We start from the raw sequence: 18,569 nt of genomic DNA, 5'->3' as shown, positions 1-18,569 counted from the left end.
CCACCCAGTATCTGGGGAATTAGAGAATTGGTTGGTGTCAAAAGATCCTATACATCTGGGGTCAGAGTGTTCTGTGGGTAGAAACAGATCATGCTATACACCTCGTTTGAAAGACCTGGCTTTGGGTCTGTAGGCCAAGCATTCATTGCAAATATCAAGTCCCAGAATTAGAACGATGTGGCCATGCCCTCACAGGCCATGCTGGACATCCGAGGTCTCTCATGCAGGGTGCCTGCCCACTAGAACTTCTGGCTCAGGGGCCCAGAGCAAGAAGAATGTTCCCTCTTGTCAGCTGGCTCCCATAGGGAAGGGCAGGTAGAAAGAGCTGAGCTCATGGGTCAGGTAACCTACTTCCTTTGTAGGGAGCAAGAAGATGAGGCAAGAGGTCACTGTGCTGAAGAATCCCTCCTTGCAAAGCCCAGAGGACTAGGAAAGAAGTGAGGCCTCACTAACAAACCACCTACATCACAGGGCTAGTGTGATGATGAAATAAAATAACTTTGAAAGTGCTTCCAACTACCTAGAACAAGTTGACAGTAAAGTTACATTATAAAATGTTATTTACAAGACAAGTGGTGGCTATATGTAAAATGGGCTTCTTTCTGCCCTGTTTCCCATGCTCTGTCTCACAAGTGTGGGAGGAAATGTCGAGAGTGAGCCAGGTCTAGCAAAAGCACACCCATCCTTGATTTCTTAGCATATGGGAGCACCCATGGACAGCCCATCGTTCCATTAAGAACAATTTAAACATTAGACAGTCTGTAATGATCCTGAGAATAGATATTACCCCTGGAACATCGCAAAATAAACCTGATCCCTTTTCCCTTGGGTAGGTGCCCAAGCAAGAGGCAGTTCTCAGATTTTCTCCAGTCCACCACTCTGCTCTTTCTGAAAGGGTGAAGTAACAATCAGATTTCTCAAAATGTGGAATATAAGCACCCTCGCTGGTGGGTGGTGTTGCTAGGCAGCAGAAGCAATGCCTGGTGCAGCCTGGCCTGTGTATCTTCCTTCTCTTCCTCCCCTTCCTCCTCCTTCCTTCCGGCCCCTTTCTTCCTTTCCTCCTGCTACAGGGAATACTAATAATCGTAGCTAGCAGTTTGGGTGTTTTCTATGTACCGGATACTGTTGTAAGTGTTTTATATGAATTAACTCATTTATTCCTCATCCCAGGCCTAGGAGGTAGACACTACTATTACCTCTGCTTTCTAAATGAGACCCCAGGAAACTTGCCCATGGTCATATGATTAGTTAAATGGTCAAGCTAAGATTCAAGCCCAAGCTCTGGAAGTTTGGCTCCAAAATATGTGTGTTTCAACACCACTTTGATTGTACGTCTTGTCCTGGCACAATCAAGATTTAGGGCTGGGTCTTGGAGAGGTGACATGGAGGGCTTCGTGGCCTACTTTCATCAGAAGCCTAAATAACTCGGCTAAGGGAATGCTTGCTGAGGTCCAGCCCAGCTAACAAATTCTCCACACCTGATTAGATAACTGGTCAAGGCCACCATCAGAGGGTATTATTTTTCTTGATCTTGCCACTGTTCTTTGCAAGTGAACATTCTGTGGGAACCTCCTGGGGAGTCGCTGACCAAGGTCTGGTGCAGAATCTGCTCCCCCTCTCCTCAGCCCTCACACCGCCACTGTATCTAACACAGACTGCCTTTGGGATGTGAGGCCATCTGTCACATGCCCAATGCTTTCTCCCCCAGGCTAAACAGCTTCTGTTCCTTCAGATGCTCCTGGGAGTGGGGGGCAGTGGAGCGATGCCTCAGCACCTCGCAGCCCACCAGCCCAACCTGGGTCTCCGCACAGCTCAAAGGCTGACCCTGCAAGCTCAAAATGGCTCCTGCATGACCTGCTCCTCTCTGGGCACAGGGCCTTCAACCTGGGCCTGCCTATTTTCTGCCCCTGGGGCCTTGTCAACACAGGCTCAGCTCGCAGGCACCGAAAGCAGCCCTCAACATGCAGTGACTGCAGTGCATGGACATGTGCTCCGGCCTCCCTTCCTTCAGGCAAATGGTTCTGGGAGGTTCTCTTTACTTTTCAGAGGTTCCAGAAAAACCAGGTGTCCTTGGCAGTGACCTTGATAACACACATTCATGTCAGTTTTTCTTCTCCTGGGACTGTCGTCTCAGGCAGGCCTGCTTCTTTTTTATTTATTAAAATATTTTATTTATTCATGAGAGATAGAGAGAGAGAGACAGAGACAGAGACAGAGACACAGGCAGAGGGAGAGAAGCAGGCTCCGTGCAGGGAGCTTGACTTGGGACTTGATCCCAGAACTCCGGGATCACACCCTGGGCCGAAGGCGGTGCTAAACTGCTGAGCCACCCAGGCTGCCCTCAGGCCTGCTTCTAAACATCAGGTCCCAGGGGCACCTGGGTAGCTCAGCAGTGGAGCGGCTGTCTTCGGCCCAGGGCGTGACCCCAGGGTCCTGGGATCGAGGGCCACATCAGATGCCCCGCAGGGAGCCTGCTTCTCCTTCTGTCTATGTCTCTCTGTCTGACTCTCTGTGTCTCATGAATAAACAAATAAAATCTTAAAAAAGAAAATCAACAACACAAGATCCTCATTCACCCACAAGGCATAATGCCTAATGCCAGTGTTAAAATTCTTTAAAGGTTTGATTCCTGTTCCCACTGTTACTCATCATTTTAATGATGACATGTGGTTCCCTTGTGGGGCCCATCAGGTGAACAGGGACCAGCCAGCAGCCAGGCTCCCATCCTCAGCTGAGGGACTGGAGCTCTTCTTCACCTTTCAGTTACTGTGTTGCTGGGGTCAGGAGGCACTCGGGGGCGGCAGGAAGAGCTAGTGACTGCCAAAAGCTGGTGACAATGACCTCACAGCAACCCAACACTGGGGAGTGGGAGACCAAAGTGGGGAAATGAGGCACCTGAGGGAGGTGTTATTTTTACTACAATTGTACACAAACAGTGCTTCAAGAGTCAAATCAGTTAAAAAGTCAAATAAAGACTTAAAAATTGGACAGACTTATTAAGAAAATGAAAAGCTACCTGCTCCCAACTTTCTCTAGAAAGTAACTATTGAAAATTGTTTTAAAATGGATTGTTGGGATCCCTGGGTGGCTCGGCGGTTTGGTGCCTGCCTTTGGCCCAGGGCGGGATCCTGGAGTCCTGGGATCGAGTCCCACGTCAGGCTCCTGGCATGGAGCCTGCTTCTCCCTCTGCCTGTGTCTCTGCCTCTCTCTCTCTCTCTATGTCTATCGTGAATAAATAAATAAAATCTTTAAAAAGAAACTATTAAAAAAAATAAAATGAATTGTTTGGGGGATCCCTGGGTGGCTCAATGGTTTAGCATCCGCCTTCGGCCCAGGGCGTGATCCTGGAGACCCGGGATCAAGTCCCATTTCGAGTCCCTGCATGGAGCCTGCTTCTCCCTCTGCCTGTGTCTCTGCCTCTCTCTCTGTGTGTCTCTCATGAGTAAATAAATAAAATCTTAAAAAAATATATAGTGTATTGTTTGGTATTTGGCTCTGTATCACATATCCCTGTGGGCTTTTCAAGGTTAAGAGCCCCTATGTTTTATAACCGATTTATTCGGCACGGTGGGATAGCCCATGATTGCTGAAAGGCGATTATCCAAATGATGACAGTTCATTACTTAAAGCTTCCATAGCAGTTTTCCCTGGAGCAGATCTGACATGTTAGAGACAATTTCCAGGGAATGTATTTTTTTAAGTTCTTCCTGAAAACGTTGCCTCTTCGCAGACGAATACTGCTACCTGCTGTAGTATTTGTCCTGAAAAAGCCCCTGCGAGACAGTCTTTGTAATCCTACAGTGAAGAAGGAGGGTGGCAGGGTGCATGAGGATAGAGACAATCCCCGCCAAGTGTTCAGTGTCCTCGAACACAGATGCTTCACACTGCAGGTGCAGCCTCGCTAAAATGCAGACCTTTCCAGGAGGTAGTCTGCTGTTCATGAAGAGCTGATAATAACTTTCCAGGGGTCCTTTCTGCAAATGACTTTTTTTCCCCTTACATTTAAGACAAGGAATACTTCATTCAAACCCATCAGAGAATCGGACAGCTTGGGTCTGTAACAGAGAGTCATGTTTTAAAACGCAGGCCAGTACTTGTATAGGAGAGTATACGATGCTACATACAAATAAGCTGATCAGAGCATGTTTCAATATTTAAAACAGAAGTACTGTAAAGACAGTACCTTGTGACATTTTTAACTATAGTATTCCTCTCCTTCTTCTTCACCCTCTCCTTCAACAGAACCCACACCAACCTCCTCATAATCCTTCTCAAGGGCAGCCATGTCCTCATGGGCTGCAGAAAACTCTCCTTCCTTCGTGCCCCGACTCACATACCAGTGAACAAAGGTATGTGAACACTTGGCACACACAAACTTGTGGTCCAGGCGAGCCCAGGCCTTGGCAGTGGCTGTGGAGTTGCTTGGCATGCACATAGTTCACTGTACTTTGGCCAGGTCTCCACCAGGTACCCCAGTGGGAGAGAGGTAATTAATGCCAACTTGGAAGCCACTGGGGCACCAGTCCACAAATCGGATGGTACGCTTGGTCTTGCTGATGGCAGTGGCAGCAGTGACACAGCAACTTGGTTCAATAGGCAGTGAGTCATGTATTTGCCATGGCAAGGGTCCCATTTCACCCTCTGGTTGGCTGGCTCAAAGCACGCATCAGTGGTCTCTGCTACAGAAAGCTGCTCATGGTAAGCTTTCTCAGCAGAGATGGAGCATATGTGGCCAGAGGGAAGTGGATGCAAGGATAGGGCACCAGGTGGGTCTGAAATCTTATCAGAACATCATTCAGGGCTCCACCAAATGTGAGGGAAGCAATGGTGAAGGACACAATTTGACCTACCAACTTGCTCAGGTTAGTGTAGGATGGGCGGCGTTTGATAGTGAGGTTTCTATGACAATGTCATACATGGCCTTGTTGTCTACCATGAAAGCACAATCAGAGTGCTCCAGCTTAGTGTGGGTAGTGAGGCTGGAGCTGTAGGGCTCAGCTACAGCTGTGGGAACCCAGGAGCTGTGTAAATGGAGAAGTCCAGCTTGGACTCCTGCCATAATCGGCAGAGAGATGCCGCACCAGCAGGGAGGTGAACCTGGAACCAGATCCCCCTCGAAAGCTGTGGAAAATCAAGAAGCCCTGAAGACCTGTCTAGTAGCTCAGTTCAGTTTTCCAAATTCATTCCAAGACAAGGTCAATGATCTCCTTGCCAATGGTGTGGTGGCCTCGGGCATAGTTACTGGCAGCATCTTCCTTGCTTGTGATGAGCTGCTCAAGGTGGGAGAGCTGGTGGTGGGAGCCAGTGTAAACGTTAACGACCATGGGTTCTAGATCTACAAACACTGCCCCGGGCACATGCTCGCCAGCACTCATCTCACTGAAGATGAGTCCCCCCCCAGTGGTCTTATCACTTGGCCTCTGGCCAGGCTGGATGTCATGTTCCAGGCAACAGAGCTCCCAGCAGCCATTGCTTATCTGTACCCCAGCCCAGCCAATGTGGATGCAGATGCATTCTCACGTGGTCACTACTCTGCAGCTGCCCAGCAGACGGCGGAGAGGAAGGGGAGAGAGGTTGCTGCTCCTTTCAGCACGGCTCTCAGGTCGATGTAAGAGGGCCTCTCCGGAGATTACTTTTAACAGAAGACACGAGCAGGAGTTCCCATCAGGACGTCTAGTTCATCTTCCTGGGATCCAGAGGTTTCATGTTCTCACCTTCCTCCCCTCACCCCTTCCCATAACCTGCCTCAGAAGGAACCAGAGAAGCAGTGTTAACCTGCAGAAGTGGTTACTAGTAGTGGCTAGTGTAACAGGGACCACATTATTATCTAAAATCTATAAACAATTGTCCATAATTCAAAGCATCGTGATCATCACCAGGGCTTTCCCTGACCTGCATGCTTCCTGCTACTACATCTTTTTTAGGTGACACTATGTGATATGCACAATCAGCTGAAGAAATTCTCTCATTACCACCCCACTAGACCATTAGTAGCTTTTCTCCTGCATTTATTTTTCTAGAGGAACTTTCAAATAACAGATCCCAAATTTTGAAATCCTCTGTGTGTTTGTGTGTGTGGTCATGGTGGGAGCGGCGGTGGTGGTGGTAGATTTGATTCTTTTCACTGGCCGTGGTACTTGGGGAAGTAGCACTGGGTTCACTGCTTCGGGTCTATCCTTCTGGAAATGCGCCTGCCTCTCCCTTCACGCCAGTCTTCTTCCAGCTGCCCACCCAGGTCTGCCGGGTCCCTGGTAAAGAAGCTGCACATTTATTTTTGTGAGCCACATCCTCCTTCCCTCGAATTTTCCAGCTGGTTATTGTTATCCTATAAGAAAAACATTACTCTTTGAGTACTTATTTTCCAGCCAGCCACTTTATAGAATTAGCATACTAGTTCTAAGTGTTTTCCAGTCAATTCTAATTTGTTTTCTGGGTAGGTGATTATATCATCAAACAAATTCTTGTCTCCTTTTCAATATTTATAATTCTTGGTCCATTCAGAATTTAATGAGAATACCTCTCTTGTTCCAGTGATCTTGTTAGGTATTATTTCCTATTATGTTAAGGAAATAGCATTTGATTACTGTTTTACTATGGATTTTTTTTTCTTCTTCTGGAAAGAATGCTGGATTTTGTTCAGATATAGACTCTGTAGCCAGACGTCGGGGTCAGGTCCTGCTAAATGAGTGGAATGTGGAATGCCATGTGTCAGGAAGACAAATCTGGTATCAGTGCGTACCCATATTTTAAATGTCCAGAAAACTTCGGTAGTTTACTGGGACAATAGGACAGTATATTTGGAATCAGATTATTCCAGATAACCTAGGACTGCTCCCGGTGGGACCAACAGCATGGCCCCTCAACCACTTTTCACTCTCCCATCTCCCCCTGCCCAGCCTGCCCTGCCCTCATTGTAGGGACTAAATGTCTTGGGTCCCCATGAACTCCAGTCCCCTCTCTGGGCCCTCCTAATGGGCGTGTTGGAAGAAAAGAAGTGGGGAACCAGAGGGGAACTGTTTCTCTGCCTTCTGGGTTGTCCCTGGAAGAAGCCACCACACATCTGTGGCTCCACTCCCACGATGCAGCCCTCCTTTGATGGCCAAGTGACAGATGACATTGGTTTGGGGGCTTTTGGCAGAACCTCCTGTCCTCCCTCCCCGTTGGAGGCCTGGCCCTAAGGGCGGCAGCAACAGGGCCAGCTCCATGAGCTTGCCTGCTTGGAGTCCAGGTGAGGACTGCCTTGGGTTTGATGCTCCACATAAAATTCTGGCTGAAACAGGTGAAGTGGACCTAACAGATGGCCACCACAGTCATGCGTGGCTGCAGATGATACTTTACCTTCCAGCCTGAGTCCCGCTGTAGGCCTGGGGCTTTCCTGTGCACACCTCTCTGCTGTGTGTGTGTGTGTGAACAGTCTTGAGTCCTAGCGCCATGATCTCTCCTTCCTAGATCTGCCTGGAGGGTTGAACCCATTCTTCTTACCACAGGCTCCACAAAGCTGTGCAGTTGGCCCAGTGCATGGGGGGCTTCCCACAGGCCTTCCAGCAAAGTGCTGGGAGTACGGGGCGATGCCACCAGCTTCAGAGAGGGCGGATGGTCCATCCTCGGTAAAGGGTGTTAGATTCATGGTGACCAGTCCACTGGTCACCTAAATTCTTCCTATCTCAGCAGCCTAGCCACTATGTTGGGGGCAAAGCCAAGTCCAGCTTTTCTGTGGATCTCAGTTAATTATTCCAAGGTCCCTAACATGACCTCAGTCTCAGAGGCCTTTCCTTCTTTCCTTTTCCTGTTCAGCTGAAGGAAGAATAACCACTACACTGGTTAAGAGCTTGGGTTTGAATCCAGCTCTGCCATCTATTAACTATTTGGCCCTGAGCAAATTATCGAACCTCTCCGTGCCTTATTTCTGTCATCTGTAAGATGGGATTAATAGCAGCACCAACCCTTCTGCAGCTTTAAATCTCTCCCTGACTCGTTGGCCCCCACTGGCCAAACTCCAAGTCTCTGGTGTGCAGCACCAGGACGCCCTCCCCATCTGCCCACCTCTGGTATGTTTGGAGCTGACTGCTTTCGTGCCAGACACATTCACATGGCCAGCCTCACTGAGCTTTCAGCACTGCTTTGCAAGGCAGGTGGGCTGAGGTGAGGAGAGCCCAGCTAGACGATGAGGGAACTTGCCTATCATCCATGAGTGGCAGAGCCAGGGTCCGAGCAGTGTCTGTGAGACACCGAAGTCCTTCCTCCCCAAGTGTTTCCAGAACATTCCATGCTTTGTCATTCCTCCATCTCCTTGCTTACACACTGTTTTTCCTGGTGCATCTAGAAGATGATGAGTAAGTGAATTTGGCCAAGCAAGTGGTGCAGATGTGAGGGGGTGAAGACAGGAGACAGGAGAGAGGAACCACAGAGGAGTGTAGGCGAAGCTGTGTGTCAGAGATTTCTGAGCAGGGGTGCAAATACGGCCCTGGGCCCTCCTGTTCCTGAAGGGGGAGCTGTGGCTTTCTCCTTGGGATCCTGACATGACCTGCGGCTTCCACACACTTTGGGCTGAGGTGGAAAAGTGTGCACAGTGTGTCTGGCACCTGATACACTCAGGGAGACTCTGTCCACTTGGGCCTGACGATGCAGTTGTCACAGCAACACCCAATTGCACCCGCGTGACTGGTGACAGGGATGAGGTGCCCAATCCCTGACCACATATCAGCACAGCTTTCGTTTCTTCCTCCACAAAGAATTTCCTCCAAGACAGGTACAGCCACGGGAAACTACTTCTGCTGATGGGATTCATAACCCTCAACGTGAAGACTGTGTCTTCTTTTTTATTTTTTCTTAAGATTTTATTTATTTATTCACGAGAGAGACAGAGAGAGGCAGAGACACAGAGGCAGAAGCAGGCTCCCTGTGAGGAGCCCGATGCGGGACTCTATCCCAGGACCCCGGGATCACACCCTGAGCCAAAGACAGGTGCTCAACTACTGAGCCACCCAGGTGGCTCCTGTGTCTTCTTGATTGGGGCCCTGGAAGAGGCACAAAGGATCTGCCATGGTGGGGGTGAGGGGGGTGAGGATAGGGGGCCTCACGGCCCACTGCAGCACCCACACCTGCCAGGAGACTGCGACTCTGCCCCCCCCCCCCCCCCCCCCCGCCAACCGGGCTCGGCTTTATATCTTGCCTCCTCACCTTACCTCTGGTGTGGCTCCCCCACGACTGTCCCTCACTCTGTGAGCAGAGCTCTGAAGAAATTGCTCCTAGGATTTCATGAGTCTTGTTGCTTATCCCAACTAATATTACTATCGTTCAATACTATCCTTCTTTCACGGTTCATCTCCAATCTTCTTCAAGAAGCCCTCCCAGCACCAAATACTAGTGATAACCTCTGTGGAACTGAATGAGGTCTTCTTCCTTTCACCATCCCCCACAGCTCCTGGGCTGCATCACATTCATTCATTCAACAAACACTATGACCATCTACTAAGCTCCAGGCACCATCCGGATTACAGAGCCCTGAACAAAACAAACATCTCTAATCTCATGGGACTTAAAACCTCATGTGCAAGCAGACAGTCAACATTACATATAAGTAAATTGTGCATTAGGAGGTATCATGCATTAGGAGGTGACATGTGCCATAGAGGTAAGCAAGCAAAGAGGGGAGATGCCAAGAAAGAGGATTTCAATTTTTAAAAGAGTGGTCTGGGGAGGACTCACCAAGGAGTGGCAATTGAATGGGAAGCTGGAGGGAAGGAAATGTTCTTTTCCAGCTATCTAGGAAAAAAAATTCTAGGCAGAGGGAGTAGCCCATGCAAAGGCCCTGAGGTGAGAGGGAGTCTGGCATGTCAGAGCAACAGCTTGGAGAACAGCCAGCTGGTTGGCATGGGGGCAAGGAGGAGACAAATGGAGAGTCCATCACGAAGGCCTTGTAGGTCACTGTGGGGACACGGGCTTTCCCAAGAGGGAAAGGTAGAGCCTTTGGAGGGATTTTGATAGAGGATCCTTCTAATTGTTGTTTTGGGAAGAGACCGTGGGGGCAGGGTAGAGGTAGGAATCAGTTACCATGTGACAAATGATCCAGTTTGGAGCAGACTGGCATGGAGGAGGGGTGAGACGCAAAGGATCTGGAAACACTCTGACGCAGGACCACCTGGATTTGCTGATGGGTTGGAAGCAGGCGTGAAAGAGGCAAGTAACCCAACACAACTCAGTTTTGGGCTTGAGTAACAGGAAGGCTGGCAAGGCCATTGTGGGGTGGGGTGGAAGGGCAGGACCCCAGTTTGGGGTATGTTCAGTTTGAGATGTCCACGAGACACCCACGTGGGGAGGCCAAGTGGGGGGTCTGGACACACGTGTCCAGCGTTTGGGAGAGGTCAGATCAGCGATCCGATCTTAGTGAATAGATGACTTCTAAAGCTTGCAGGCTGAGTGAGCACAGCAAGGGAGGGGGGAGTGCACCCCGGGGAAGAGAACAGGTCCCAGCATGGAGACCTGGGCCACCAAGAGTAGATGGGGAGGAACCAGCAACAGCCAGTGAGGTCAATGGAGAGCCTGGGCCAGATGTCAGGGAGCCAGGGAAGTAAGTGCTTCAAGAAAGAGTGAGAGGCCAATTGGTCAGCACTGCTGGAAGGTATGCTGAGGACTGAGGACCCAGTGGGTCAGCAGTGAGGTGGCCCCAGCACTCCGGTGGTCTGGAGAGAAAAAGCTTGACAGTTATCGCAGGGGTTTGGGTGTAAGGGGGGTGGTAGGCGGAGAGGTGTGGGTGGGAAGGAGCGGGGCCCCAGGCAAGCTGGGTCTCAGAATCTTTAGGCACACTCCCCTCTTCTTTTTGTTTCCAAACTCACTCACCAGGTGATTCCAATGTGTAGTCAAGAGGAAGAACCCGGGGTACCTGGGGGGCTCAGCTTGAGCATCTGCCTTTGGCTCAGGGTGTGATCCCGGGATCCTGGGATCGAGTCCTGCATCTGGTTCCCCACAGGGAACCTGCTTCTCCCTCTGCCTGTGTCTCTGCGTCTCTTTGGGTCTCTCATGAATGAATGAATGAATGAATGAATGAATGAATGAATGAATAAATAAATAAATAAATAAATGAATAAATAAATAAAATCTTTTAAAAAATAAAAAAAAGGAAGAATCACTGCACGGGCCCAAGCAACATGGGTGGAGCAGGATAGAGAGTGCGTGATGGCAGGGCAGGGTTGGGGGGGGTGAGCAGAGGAGGGGCTTCTAGTGAAGACACAGTCAGGAGTCCTCTGTGGGAGTCCCAGTTGGTGAGGGCCGTGGGGGAGGGAGCCTGGCAGAGGTTCCCGAGAGGAGGGGAGAGTCTGGAGTGGTTGTGAGGGCAGTGGGAGAGGGAAGGGACCTCGGAGGTATCCTGTGGCCCCAGGTGGCACAGGGGTCCCTGTGGCGTGGAGCTCAGGGTGAAACCCCAGCCACCCCATCCCTGCAACTCCTTGGCTCTGGGCAGCTGCCTCGGGGGCCCTGCAAACCTTCTGGAAGTCCAGACTGTCCAGTCCTGGCTGAAGGTCTCTGCCCGTTGCTGCTGTGCCACTTGGCCACGTTTTGTGTCCTTGCATGTCCACTTCTGTGAAGCAGTGACACACCTTCCAAGGACATGTGAAAGGCCACAGGTGGCCTGAGAGCACCCAGTGCAACAGCCAGCATGGAACAAACGTTAGCTCGCTCAGGGCCTGTGCATTCCAGCACCAGAGGTCCTCTCAGCTCTTCTCCGTGTGGCCGGGCCTGCACTTCCTCCTGGATGTCCTCCAGGGAGCATGGTCAGTCCTGGCTGCGTGGAAATGATGCAGTCAATAGATACCTTTGGCTGAACAATTAGCTACTTCCTGAGTGTTTGTCGGATAGAAGCTATGAGATCATCAAAACCAAGGAGGAGGCAAAAGCCAGGTTTTTGCAATGAGCAAACATCTGCTCGTTTCTCCAGCGTCTTTTCCTTGACATTCCTCCCCAGGTTACACTCTGATTCTGATCTTACCTGCAGAGTCATAAATAAAATGGGTGATTGGTACCTCCTCTACTTAGAAACATCTGAGATCATGCACAGTAAGAGGCACCATGTAGTAGAGCCACTACAATAAGGATAAGAAACATGACTGGACTACCAACCTGGGGGTGGGGGGTGCTCCAGAGACCCCAGCACTGCAGACACCTGCATCCTGACCTCAGAACCTCCTGAGGTTGGGTGAGAGTTGAGAACCATCTGCCCTTCTGAAGACGGCACTGCTAATTTTGCAGGCATGTGTTTGTCTAGACGAACTGTGAATTTTTCCTGTGTGTTCTGGAAAATGACATGCTTCTTAGCTCTTCAAAACCCAACTTCCTAAAAAAAAAAAAAAATTAAAAAAAAAAAAACCCAACTTCCTCTGGGCTGGGTGGGAGGTGGCCGCTGGTTTTGCCACGTGCCGGCCCCCCCCAAAGGCTCTCTACTGGTGAAAAGGGCGTGTCTGTCCCTGGGCAGGTGAAGTGCAGCCCCCCGGGGAAGGGGCACCCAGTTAGCCACACACGGAAAGGCAGGAAGGCTGGGTGTCAGGGGCCCCGTCTGCAAACCTCCAGAACTGCCTGAAGTGGAGGGCTGTCCTCATGAGGAGCCCCAGAGACCCCCTGGCTGTGTGAGGAGGCAACAGGGCTGCACAGGAAGGGGCCAGGCATCACTGCAGATTCTGTCATCAGAAGGATCACGAGGGACCCAGGCCCCCCAGGGCCGGGCCCCACATCCCGGTCCCACACTGCCAGCTGGGTGTCACTCCTGCCCGTGGGTCTGGGATGTCCCTCCCAGCAGGCAAACTATGACGTCCTTGTGACCGAACCTGGGTCCTTCATTCCACAGACTTCTCTGACACACAGGACATGCGGTGACTAGGAGCATGCTCTGTTTAGAGAGGGCTTCACGCTTTGCAAACTCCTCCTCCAAGCCTCAGACCAAAGGGCCGGGTGAGGCGGATGCCCGTTGTCTGGATGAGGAAACTGAGGCCGGCATGGCTGGCGGCACAGGAGTGGGAGGGGTGATGATCCAGAACCAGGCTCACTGGGAGGAGAGGCTGAGGCCGTGCATTAGCTTCTAGGGCCCAGCAGAGCGGGGGGCCTCGGAGGGTCCCGTGATGAGGTTATTGCTGGGTGCTCAGCCCTCACACTGCAGGTCAGAATGAGTCCTCCGGGAGGCAGTGCGCAGCCACAGGCACCACCGACAGCACACCACGGGCTCCCTGCGAAGCCACTCTGCCAGATGACTCGATGTGTCAGGAGATTGCACTAATTCTTTGGCCTTGATTGGAGATGAGCCACTCTCTGCCTTAATTAAAATTAAAGCTTATGGGTGCTAAATGTGGCTGTCGCTAAATTCATATCGTCTTTGATTTACATTTGGAATGGGTCCTCCTGTCCCCTTTCTTTGCATTAACTTTCACGTGGCAAGATCTGGAATATTCTTTTTTTCTTCTACTGAGAGCTATTAAAGGACCTGTGGAGTTTGAGGCGTGGGTGGGTTCAAATATGGGGCGTGGCCCAAATCCCCAACAGACTTTTTTGTTTATAGCATCTGCTGTGGTCCATGTGCCACTAGGGCTGCTTCAATCACAGAGAGTCAGGGTCCTAAAGACTGATCTTAACAGAGCTTCTGTGTACCCGGAGCCAGAAAATGGGCATGGCCGGGCCCCAGACAGGCCTGCCCCCATGTGATCTGGCCCCCTCTCCAGCAGGCCCTGCAGAGACCTGCTGTGTGTTCTTGGCTTGGAGGCCTGAGGGCAGACCCTACTTGATTCCAAAACCAATCGAATCAGTCTTGAAAAACACAACAGAAATAGCCTTTTAGCAAGCAATGGGAAGCAGCAGCTCCCTAACATCCTTTTATGGAGCAAGGTGAGAAATAAAAATAAATTAAGCAAGGCAGTTTATAATTAAGTGCTAAGGGGTGCAGCTCAGCCCACAGATGTGTTAAGAACACAGCAGGGCCGGCAGTGAGCCAGAGCCTGGGTGCCCCAAAGCGAATTTCAGTGCCCTGATGGGGACCACGGGAGCTGTGGTAAGTGGAGAAGGGTAGAGAAGGGGTGCTCCAGGCAGGAAAGGACACAGGACAAAGGGACGGAGGGACAGCGGAGAAAGGCGTGAATGTTAGTTTCCATGGCTGCTGTAACAAAATGTCACAGACTAGGGGGCTCACAACAGAAACTTATTCTCTTGCGGTTCTGGATGTTAGAAGTCTGAAATCAAGGTGTCAGCAAGGCCAATAGCAGAGTCCACGAGGCTTCCAGGGAGGATGTGCTCTGTACCTATCAGATTCTGGGTGCTGCTGGCATCCTTGGGGCTCCTTGGCTTCTAGATGCATCACTCCAACCAGGCTCCATCCTCAAGCATCTGTGTCTGTGTCTCGTCTCTTCTCATAAGGACCCAGTCATCTGGATTAGAGGCCACCTTAATGACCTTAGTTAACCAGATGGCATCGGCAAAGACCTTATTTCCAGATAAGGTTGCCTTCGCAGGTACCAGGCTTATTGCTTCAACATGTTCTTTGGGGGCACAATTCAACCCACATAACCTGCTTATGTGGCCACAGAGGCCAGCCTGCCCACCTCCTGGAGGAGATATTGCAGGTAGAACTGGGGAATGGGGCAGGGGGAGAGCTAAGGCAGGAGGGGGCTGATGTTGTGGCAGCCATGCAGGTGGCCACTTGGGTCTCTTCCCTGAGAACCCACTGCAGTGTTGGTGGTGTCAACAGTGGGAGGAGATGCAGCACAGAGGTCATGACCAGCCAGGGGAGAGTCCCAATGCAGCTCCTGGGGTTCTGGAGCAAGGCCATGCCAACTACAGCAGAGAACTATGCCCCTTTTTGAGAAACAGGTTCCTGATAGAGGGAACACTTGATGTTGGAGCACCAGCTGTCCATGCACCTGGAACTGTGCCCTGTGACCTAGGGCCTGTGGGACCCACCAAGTCACAAAGCTGAACAGACTAGCAGCAGTCCATGGCAAGAGGGAGATGGTGTATCTGGGATAGGGGCCAAGCAAAATCATAGGGCATGAAGATGCTGCATGAGTGGACTGCCACTTCACCCACTATGGTCCCACCAGCACCCCTTCCCCAGCTCACTCCTATGGCCACATGGGTAGTGAGGTGTCCTGTATGACCCACATAAGGAGCTGATAAAAAACAAAAACAATCCAAGCTTGATTGACAGATGGCCATATTGGGGGAGGAACTGGAAAATGTTTAGCCACTGCATTACAGTCATGTTCTGGAACAACCCTGAATGACACAGGAGACAGCTTTTCCCAGAGGGCAGGGCTGTGAGCAGCACAGCTACTCATCCGCGTGTGTGGAAGGAGAACTAGACCAAGGTGTCTGGGCTGTGGCCAGTGGCCCAGTTAGCTGGCTAAGGGTCTGGAAGGAAAAGGACTGGAGGGTCAGGGACAGAAAGCTCTGGATAGAGGCACGTGGATGGACAGATGGGAGTGGGCACAAGGTGTAAAGATGTTTGAATCACACATTAGTGCCCACCAGAGAGTCTGCCATGCAAGAGGCACTAAACAGCCAAGTGTGCAAAATGACTCACTGGTTGATGGCAGCTGGCCTTGGTCACCAGCCACCCTGGGACTGGCACGTTGGGTATGTGGATGGAGCAGCCTGAGCGGCAGAGAAGGAGGCTATGCATGGGCCTGACAGCATGGACTCTCTCTGAATTTCCAACCAGTCAGCAACAATAATTCCAGTTGGTGCTATTCTTTGAGGGGACCATCTGCCTGGTCTCCCTTACATCTCGGAAGAGACAGCGGTTGATCCTACAAGGACAGATACCTATTCCAAGTGTGGATCTGTCCTTCCTGCCCACAGAGAACTATGCTCAGCTATCACCACTGTCTGGGGGTTATGGGACACCTGGCCAGGAATGGATTCCACATGACACAGCACCCAACAGAGGGCTGGCTCACTTTACAGCTAAGAAGCTGCAGGGTGGGAGGGTGTGACTGTAGGAGGCACTGGCCCATCACACGTCACACCATCCAGAAGCAGCCAGGCTTGCAGAGCCAGGAGAGTGCACTGAAGAAGTCCCTGAAGCTCGGAGGTGATGCTGTGCAGGGATGGGAAGGAATACCTTGCAGGAGCAGTGTGTGCTTTAAGTTGGAGAGCTCTCTGTGGCACCGTGTCTCCTGTGGGAAGAACACATGGATGCATGAACTATGGAGTAACTCCAATGACCTGCTGGCAGACTCTTTGCTTCCTGTCCCTGCAACTCCGGGCTCTGTAGACCTAAAATCTGGGTCCCAAAAGGGGACACTGTCTTGCCAGGGGACACAGCCAGGGTCCTATTGAACGGCAGGCTGCAGCTGTCACCCGGATGCTTTTGGCTCCTCGTGGCCAGGGCCCAGTGTGTAAGGAAGTCACTCTCTTGGTGGGGTGAGTTGACCAAGATCAGCAGTTGGAGGTAGCGTGCTTTCATAGAAGGCATGGGGTTGGAAGACATGTTGACGCCAAGGGTCCATGTGGCTCCCCCTCATGCTGGCACGGTGTGACTGTAGATGCTGCCAGCCTGGCCCAAGATGGGTATGATTATAAAGGACTCAGAGCCCTCAGGACAAGATCTGGGTCACACTACCAGGTAGGCCATTTAGACTGGATACTGTGGGGGTGGGGGTGGGGGCGGGGGCAGAGTGGGCACCCATGTGGCCCCAAGACCGGCTGTAGCAATAGTGTCTTTCAGGTGTCAGACCTGGGCTCGGGTCAGAGACTCCCCCCACCTACTCCTGCTCGTTCCCCTCTATCTCCTGCACAGACATTACCCCCATTAAAGCTCTTACATGTCTAATTCTGTCTTGGCATCCACCTCCCCAAGGATCCCAGCTGACAAAGATATGCTGGCAAATGGGAGTCTCTGAAGTTACTGTTAGTTTAATGAGAGAGAGAGAGAGAGAGAGAGAGACGAACTGAGTGATCCCTGGGATGCTAGCAATTCAGCCTGAAACAGATCTAATTTTTCATTAATAAGGGTCAGCTGGAGCAAAATTCACTGGCCGGTGAGATGTCGACAGAGGCTACCATGTGGGAATTTCAATACTGCATCCTTTCTGTGCCTTGTCTATGCTGACGATTTGGCTTGGTGCTTGCACAAATATTCCATGGGAAGTCTATCGGCTTTGGTACTTTTGCTTTTTTGCACCTCACAAACTGCCCTAAGTTCACAAAATGTTTAAAAGGAGTTCCAATATATTTTGAGCAATAGGAAAATCAGTAGAATAAATACTGTAGATCTTCCCAATGGGCTATTAGAAAGCTACTGTTTGTGCACTGCTTCCTTGCTCCTTTTTTTTTTTTTTTTTTTTTTTTAAGATTTTATTTATTTGACAGAGAGAGAGAGAGAGAGCACAGGGGAAGCAGGGGAAGTGGCAGGCAGAGGGAGAGGGAGAAGCAGGCTTCTCGCCAAGCAGGGAGCTCGATGTGGGACCCCATCCCAGGACCCTGAGATCACAACCTGAGCCAAAGGCAGACACTTAACCAACTGAGCCACCCAGGCGCCCCTCTGTTCCTTTGCTCTTGATGAAAGCAGAACAATGGTACGATAGGAGACAGGGCATTTTCTGATCTCATGTAGCCCTAAGATTAGCCACTTTGTGAATCTGGATGTAAAAACACAAAGAGATACAAGGATTAAAAAAGAAATGAGGATGTGGTAAGAGTAAACGAAAAGGAAAGGGGCTCTTTCACATCAGATCTTGGTAATTCTCTGAACCAGAAATCTGACCATGTAGATCAACCCCACAGCCCTTCCCTTCCCGCTCAGCCCATCCTCCCAGCCCGGAGGTATCTGGTTACAGTGCCATGGGAGTTTAACCAGAAATAAGAAGGACGGGATTGTGCCTGTCCAAGTAAATGACCAACGTGCACTTGACGATGCTGGCCTTGGCTTCTGTAATCACTGTTTTTTTCTTGCTCAGGTAACTTGGAAAATTTGCCAATGGAATTTGGTAATCCTAGTCATTAGTCAGTTTAAGCAGGCTTTCTTCAATCACAAAGGGCAAAGTTCTTTTCCTATGGGAGAAGATTTATGCACTCCAGTCCCATCAGAGATTCTCATCTGAGCCCACAGGGCTCTGAGAATATCCAATGCTTGACCTGAGCCTCTGGAAAGGGCCACGGCACCCGCAAACACTGTGTGCAGCCAGGGAGCTGCCCACTCACACGGAGGGCAGGGCCTATGGCATCATGGAGCCTTCCGTTCCCACAGATCTTCCGAATGGGCTTGGGAGTAAACAGCCTGGTCCTGGACGTCCTTTGGGAGGCTGCTGGCCAGGAAGGTCAAGGCTACCTGACCACAGCAAAGAACGTGGCCAGGGTGGCCGAGGGGCAGAGGGGTCAGACTGGAAGGGCCAGATAACAGGCACTCCTGTCGGCTATAAACTCTGCTACACAGCCTTCCTCTTTCTTGCTTCTCTTCTTCCTCCCTGGGTCCCTTCTTCTCCCCACCTGATTCTAGAAAGAATAACAAAATTAAGTTAATTAAAAGTGAGAAGTTCCTTAGTTAAGGCTCTTGTCTTGCAAGAGACAGAATTCCAACTCTACCTTTTTTTTTTTTT

General features: G+C 50.8%; 1 pseudogene; it reads right to left on the bottom strand.

Moving 5' to 3' along the window:
• Positions 1 to 4,195: 4,195 nt before the first annotated feature.
• LOC100688317 lies at positions 4,196 to 7,602 on the bottom strand (annotated as a pseudogene).
• Between the last annotated feature and the right edge of the window lie 10,967 nt (positions 7,603 to 18,569).

This window comes from Canis lupus, chromosome 16 (assembly GCF_011100685.1).
Source record: "Canis lupus familiaris isolate Mischka breed German Shepherd chromosome 16, alternate assembly UU_Cfam_GSD_1.0, whole genome shotgun sequence".
NCBI lineage: Eukaryota > Metazoa > Chordata > Mammalia > Carnivora > Canidae > Canis > Canis lupus.
The sequence above is the reverse complement of the archived record's forward strand: the minus strand, read 5'-3'. Positions and strand labels throughout refer to the sequence as shown.